We start from the raw sequence: 7,297 nt of genomic DNA, 5'->3' as shown, positions 1-7,297 counted from the left end.
ATGGCTGAGAATAGATGGCGTGATATGTGTGTGAATTGGCATATTTTGGCTGCCAATATATGTGATGAAATGATACCATTTTTTTATGGCTAGGTGAGCATGAGAAAAGGGTGGCAAATTGGCTTTGCAAATGGCCTATTTTTGTCCATATGGGCAGAGACACGAGCGTGTGTCTCAGCCGTGTGTGACACACGGCTATGTTACACGGTCGTGTGTCCCCTGGGGTACCCTTTTGAATTAAGGTAGTATACTCTACAGTTCTGACAAGGCCTAGACACACGGGCATTTCTATTAACCGTGTGTGGCCCACGGGCTGGCACATGGGCGTGTGGCCGACCGTGTGACCCAATTTAGTAACCTCCCTAGTTTTCCCACAGCCATGGCACACGGGCATGTCCTCGGCCGTGTGGTAGAAGTCAGTATGCATGCCCTATTTTCACACAGCCTGTGACACGGGTGTGTCTAGTGGTCGTGTGAGGCACACGGCCTGTTCACACGAGCGTGTGACCCTGAAATCGAAGAAAATTTTCTAAGTTTCTCAAAGTTTACAAATGTTATCAGTTTAGTCCCAAACAACTTTTAATCATGTTTTAAGGTCTCGTAAAACCTTATAAGGGACATTGTGCTTGTTTTGAATGCATATTTATTATGAATGTATAAATGTATGTGAATGGGGTGTGCTATTCAGAAATGCATCGTAACTCTATTCTGGCGACGGATATGGGTTAAGGGTGTTACACAGTGTGCAATATCAACACGGGCTAGCACATGGGTGTATGGCCAGCTAGTGTGGAAATGCCCAGGCCGTGGGGATCCTGGAAATAGCTCTATTTGTCCGATTTTGGCTCGTTTTTCGCTCCTTTCGCTCCCAAATGCTTTCCTAAGTATAGACACATGAATTTAAAGGATTAGGAGCATCAAATTCACTAATTTACATAAAGCATCAAATTCACTAATTTACATAATTAATCATCCAAAAATACATTAAGAATGGGATTAAAATATGTTACTTTAACAACTTATCAATGTATGGCATAAGGGCTAGCATGCGCTTCCCGAAGTATGGTTTGTCTTAACTCATTTTCATTTTGCACATAGAACCTCCCTTGGAAACACAAGATGTGGTCATCATTAAACTTGAAATCATTAGTATTTCCATATTCTACTTGCTTAATTCGGGGTCACAATGTTATATCTAAGGGTGGCTTAGCGTTGATCTTGTCTGCTAAGGTGGGTTTTACTTGCAATTTTACTAGCAAGCCTCTATCATCCACTAAACTTGACCTAACAAACATTACCCTTAAATTGGTCATCTATTTTTGTCTTAAGGCATCTGCAACAACATTGACTTTTTTGAGGTGGTATTCAATCACACAATCATAATCTTTTAACATGCTCTAACCATCTCTATTGGTTAAGGTTCAATTGTTTTTGGTTAAGAAGATATTTAAGACTCTTACGATTAGTGTAGATGTAACAGTTCTCCTCATACAAGTAGTGCCTCCATATCTTTAGTGCAAAATCGAATGCAACCAACTCTAAGTCATGAGTTGGGTAGCTACACTCATGTTGATTCAACTGCCTTGATGCATAATCTACAACTTTACCGCATTACATCAACACACAACCCAGGCCAGTATAGAATACATCACTGTACACCACCATATATTCTTTCCTCGATTTAGGTTGAATTAAAATAGGATATTGGGTTAACACCGCCTTAAGTTTTTCGAAACTGGATTGTTGTTCATTTGGTAAATTGAGGAATGTAAGGGATTCCATTGTAAGTTGCCCCATACCGTCCCAAAATTGATGATATAAAAGTACTAGTTTTCCATTAATGTAAAAGATTTAAGCACCCCTATTTAAAAAACAACATTTTCAATCTTTATTTGAGTAAATGGCATATTAAGCCTATCAAGACATATTGATTTTAGTTTGAGTAAAGTCAAGTACTAAAAAGTAATATTAACATTTTGGATAGCATCTTTGGCATAAAATATACTTTTAAAGTAGTCAACAAAGACTTCATTGATCTTTAGACTCGTTCTTATACCATTTAGCCTAAATTAGCCTTAAATTCTTACTTGAATTTTTTTACTTAGCCTAGATAAGCACATAAAGAAGAGGGCACTTAGAAGAACACAAGAAAAGTAGGAGAATGTGGAAGTATATTTACTCAAGAAAAGCTAGCTTGTGTATACAAATGAGGGAGGGGAGCCTTTACTTAAATATGCTAACTCTTTCAATCCAATTATTACAATCAATCTCAATAGACAACCTAGATCTATCCTTTAGAAATTTTCCAACTACCATATTAAATTTTATACAAGTGTGAAGAGTTCTAGAGCTTTCAGAATCTTTTACATGGTTCTATAAGGGTCTAGTCCTTTCTTTGGACTTCTAGAGTCTTTTGAGACATTTTGAGAACCTCGTGGCTTGGTTTTCTTATGCTTACTCTATTCTAGGCTTATTGTTGTGCTTCAAGTAGCTTTGCTCACCAGCGAGCCACGACATTCTCCCTTACTTAATCTAGAAATTCTTTTGTTGCTAGTGGAGTTCTGTTCTTTGCCCCTCGATTGATTCCTTCTTCAAGAGCTCTACGCCATGTCTTCTACCATCAAATTCTCTCGATCGTTGTTGCTCTCAACGGAACCAGCACTCTCCATTCCATTACTTCAACATTGTCGACATTCTATACACTCCTTTTGTTGCATTCTTTCTTTGAAGGGGTCAAACTTCTCAGCTTTTTTCAATTCAACATTCTCCTTTGATGCTCAATTGGCTTTCACCTTAAGGCTCCTTCTACTGGCACCCAGCCTTAGCACTTGTGGCTCCATGTTGTGCTCATCCTTTACCGCACAAATAATGTCAAGCTTCCCCACTTGAGGCTCTCAGTTACTTCCACTACTATCAACCTCAGACTCTTCAGATGTATTCATGATTGTGAATAGATTTTGTGGGACAATCTTGCACCATATGAGGCCTTCGCACAAGAAGCAACTAAATGGCTTTCTGTCGCCCATTATTTCACTACTTCCTTGAGGCCTCCCTTTCTCTTGTCGAGGCTTCAACCTCCTTTCCTTCTCATTCGATGAATGATTGTTATCGACTCCCCTACTCTTTCCTTTTATTTAGCTTTTAGGGCATGTAGATTGATCGTTAGGGTATTCCCCTATGGACTTGGCAACTGCTATTGCTTGTGTCAGGTCGTAGACACCCTTACTCTATAAATCCATCTTTGCCTATGGCTTGGGTCCATCTAATAAGTTAAATAGGGCCTCACTCTCACCCAAATTTCCATATAAAGCATTAGCTCGAAAAACTCCCATATAGAGTCGGGCATTGTCCTCTTTTCAATTGTTTCGTTGTTCCGAGAATGTCGTGGTATATTTTAACCAAGGTCTTACACAATCCCGAAGTGATGCCATAGTGTCTTTCAACTATGGTCTTGATTGTTGTCCAGTGTAGTGTCGTAGTATCTTTCAACTAGGGTCTTACCCATTTTGGCTTAATGTCATAGTATCGTTCAACTATTGTCTTTTCCTTTTCGATTATAATGACATGGTATCTTTCAATCATGGTCTTTCCTCTTTCTCAAACAATGAATCCAATCACCAATTTATAAATACATATATAAATATTAATTTACTTCTAGAAATCAAATGAATTACATTATTTGAAATACAAAATTACCTAGATAGAATCGACTCCAACACAAGACCAACGATTACTCCTCTACTTTGGCTTTTACACGATTAACACCTGATTGGTTTGTTTCTTGATCTAAATAAAAAAAAATTATTCAATTAAATAATTCAAATAGCTTATATAATTAATTTAAGCCTTTAACCCTTATCAATGCAAATTTACCAATTTACCCTCACATTTTAACCTTTATGTAATTTAGTCCTAAATCCCTAAATTTATAATTTATCCACATTTAATCAAAAAATTATCTATCCGAATCATATATAGTCTCAATTCAATCCATATTTATCATATTTCACATTAACTCTAATGAATTTTACTCATTTAACAATTTAATACTTTAACATTAAAATTAGTAAAAACTATTATACAAAATAAGTCTATTTATCAACCAAGCTTGATATTCTACCATGAAACTTCACAAACAACACTAATTCATCAATGGCATAATTTTTAACATTTAACAGTTTTGCAAATTAACCCCTGTATTAGCTTATTTAAGCTAAAACGATTCTAAAAATGTAAAAAGTATTAAAAAAGGGACATCAAATACATTTGCATGCAAGGGAGGGAGCTTGGCCGAACTTCAAATGCTCTTTCATGGTAGTTTCGATCGGGCAGTTCCAAAGAAAGAAGATGATACAAATTGTTTTAATTTGTTTAGGTTATTTTATTTTCCATTTTACTATATTACCCTTATTAAACCAACTTAAATTTCAACCTAACTTGTCAATAATTGTCCACTAATTAAACATATGGTATAGTTAGTTACTAAGTCCATTGATTCACCTTTTTTATAACTATTTCACAACATTAACTAATAAAACTTACTTTTACTACTTTTACAATTTAATCCTTTTTAATTAATTAATTTTCTAAACGTTAAAATTTCTTATCCAAATTTTAATATGACTCTAATAAATACTTGTAAACATTAAATAAATAATAAAGCACAGACTCACTTGTCAAAATCGTTGCCCCAAAACCACTGTTTCTGACACCACTAAAAATGGGTTGTTACAACTCTCCCCCTAAAAGAATTTTCATCCCCTAAAGGAATTTTCATCCCTAAAAATCTCACCAGAGAATGGGTTCAGGTATTGCAGTATCATAGCCTCTTCTGGTTCCCAGGTAGCTTCCTTGACTCTGTGTCAATGCCAAAGAACTTTAACTAAAGCTATGCGTTTATTTCTCTTTGACTTGCTGAGCCAAAATTCTAACCGGTTCCTCACTATATGGCCCAGCACAAGGGCGTGTAGCTTGGCCGTGTGGCAGAAGTCAGTATACCCTCCATTTTTCACACAGCCTGGTACATGGGCATGTGAGGCCATTTCAAAGGGTACACAGCCTAGCACATAGGCGTGTTGTCTGGTTGTGTAACCTGAGTCAATAAGTTGCACGGGGTCAGACACGGGCTGGGACACGGCCATGTGATCCCATTTTAAATGTCCACACGGCCTGTGACACAAGCGTGTCTCTTGGCCGTGTGAGACACACTGCCTAGCCACACGAGCGTGTGTCCCCTATACTTTGAAAATTTTCAATGTTTTCCCAAAATTTCCTTGAGTTATCATTTTAGTCCTGAACCACTTCTAATGCTTGTTTTGGGCCTCGAGGGCTCATGTTAGGGACTATATGACTAAATATGAATGACTTTTTTTGGGATATGAAAAATGTATAAAAAATGTATGATTGTTTAAGTGATAAGTCTGGTAATGCTCCGTAACCCTATTTCGACGATGGATACGGGTTAGGGTGTCACATTTATTGGTATCAGAGCTACGATTTAGTCGATTCTAGGACTAATGTAGCGTATGTGAGTCTATCTATACATGCCATACTTAACCTGTGATAGTGTGATATCTCCTGACAGTTTTAAACCATGTTTTCATATAGTAATGGATTCCAATCGAGCAGACTCCGACGATGTAGAAAGTAATGTGCCAGCCTCCATTCATGGAGGAACACCATCTGGATCGAGACCCATATCTGAGGGTCATGAAAGAGAGGCCAAGGAAGCCTTCTTCCAAATGATGAATGAGTGGTTCACTTAGTTTGTCCGAACGAATCTAGCTACTCAACAACCTCCACCCCCAATTATTCCCCAACCAATTCTCGTAGCTCCTCAAGGTTTGGAACCTTTGCATATGAGTAAGCCGCCTATTATTAAAATTCAAAAGTATGAGGCCGAAAAGTTTAGAGCTATAGTCGATGATGCTCCTGAGAGAGCTGGGTATTGGCTTGAGAATACAATCTGAGTTTTTGATGAATTGCCTTGTACACCATCTTAGTGTGTTAAATGCGTTGTGTCTCTTCTGAGAGATACAACTTATCAGTGGTGGAATACCTTGATATCTGTTGTACCAAGAGAATGGGTCACGTGGAAATTCTTTCAAACCGAGTTCAGGAAAAAGTATATAAGTCAGCAGTTTCTTGATCAAAAGCATAAAGAATTTCTAGAGTTGAAACAAGGTCGTATGACTATAATCGAGTATGAAAGAGAATTCGTGAGGTTGAGTAAGTATGCTCGAGAATGCGTCTCCACTGAAGAAATTATGTGTAAGTGGTTTGAAGATAGGTTGAATAAGGATATTAAGCTTTTAGTTAGAATTTTGGAAATGAAAGTGTGACAGCCCTAATTTGGCCTTAGTCGGAAAGTGGTTTCAGGATCACAAAACCAAGTCCCAAAAATAATCAAATGTTATATTATGTGTTTATTTCATGTGAAAGTGCATGTGTGAAAATCCCATGCTTTGATTCTGCCATTTGTGAGTGAAATTATGAAATAGGACCTATGTGAAAATTTTTGAAAATGCTATAGGCTAATATGTAGTGGCCTAATAAATAGTAGTGAAAAATAGGAGGATTTGCATGTCAAACTCCCCATTTTATGTGCAGTGGCCGGCCATGGTGTTAATGGTAGACAACATGTGCAAATTTTTTTTATTGAAGTTATGGCATAAGTATGACACAAATAATATATGTTATTTTGTGTCATAAAATGTTTAGTAATAGAATAACAAAAAGAAAGAAAAGGAAGGTTTTTGTTCATTCTTGTTCATGAAAGCTGAAAATAGAAGAGAAAGGAGAGGAATAGAGCTCTTGAATGTTCGGTCACTTGGGGAAGAAAAATCCAAGGTAAGTTCATGGTAGTTTGCTTCTATCTTGATGTTCATGAGTTCTTCTTGATTCTACCCTAACTCATGAAGCATATTTTGATTTTTGGTTGTGTTGTGAGCATTCGGTCATGAATTAAAATGAAGGAAATGGTTGTTGTTTCATGTCCTTTTGATGAAAAATGGAAGATAGATGAAGTTGAGCCAAGCAAATGAGCATGCATGTACCTTAGATGCTAAGGGAAAAATCAGCTAACATGTTGTGCTTTAAAATGATGAAATGAAGATTATTCTTAAGTAAAATTATAGATATGTGATGATTGATTAGTGATATGCATGTTTAAATAACATGCATGCAAGGTATGTGTGAAAGAGTGATTTGGTAATAAATCTATTTGGGACAGCAGCAGTAATGTGATTTTGGAAAATCACCATAAATTGTGGGAGATGAGTTAGAAACTGAATAAATT

Source organism: Gossypium hirsutum, chromosome A13, assembly GCF_007990345.1.
Source record: "Gossypium hirsutum isolate 1008001.06 chromosome A13, Gossypium_hirsutum_v2.1, whole genome shotgun sequence".
NCBI classification, from domain to species: Eukaryota; Viridiplantae; Streptophyta; class Magnoliopsida; order Malvales; family Malvaceae; genus Gossypium; species Gossypium hirsutum.
The sequence above is the reverse complement of the archived record's forward strand: the minus strand, read 5'-3'. Positions refer to the sequence as shown.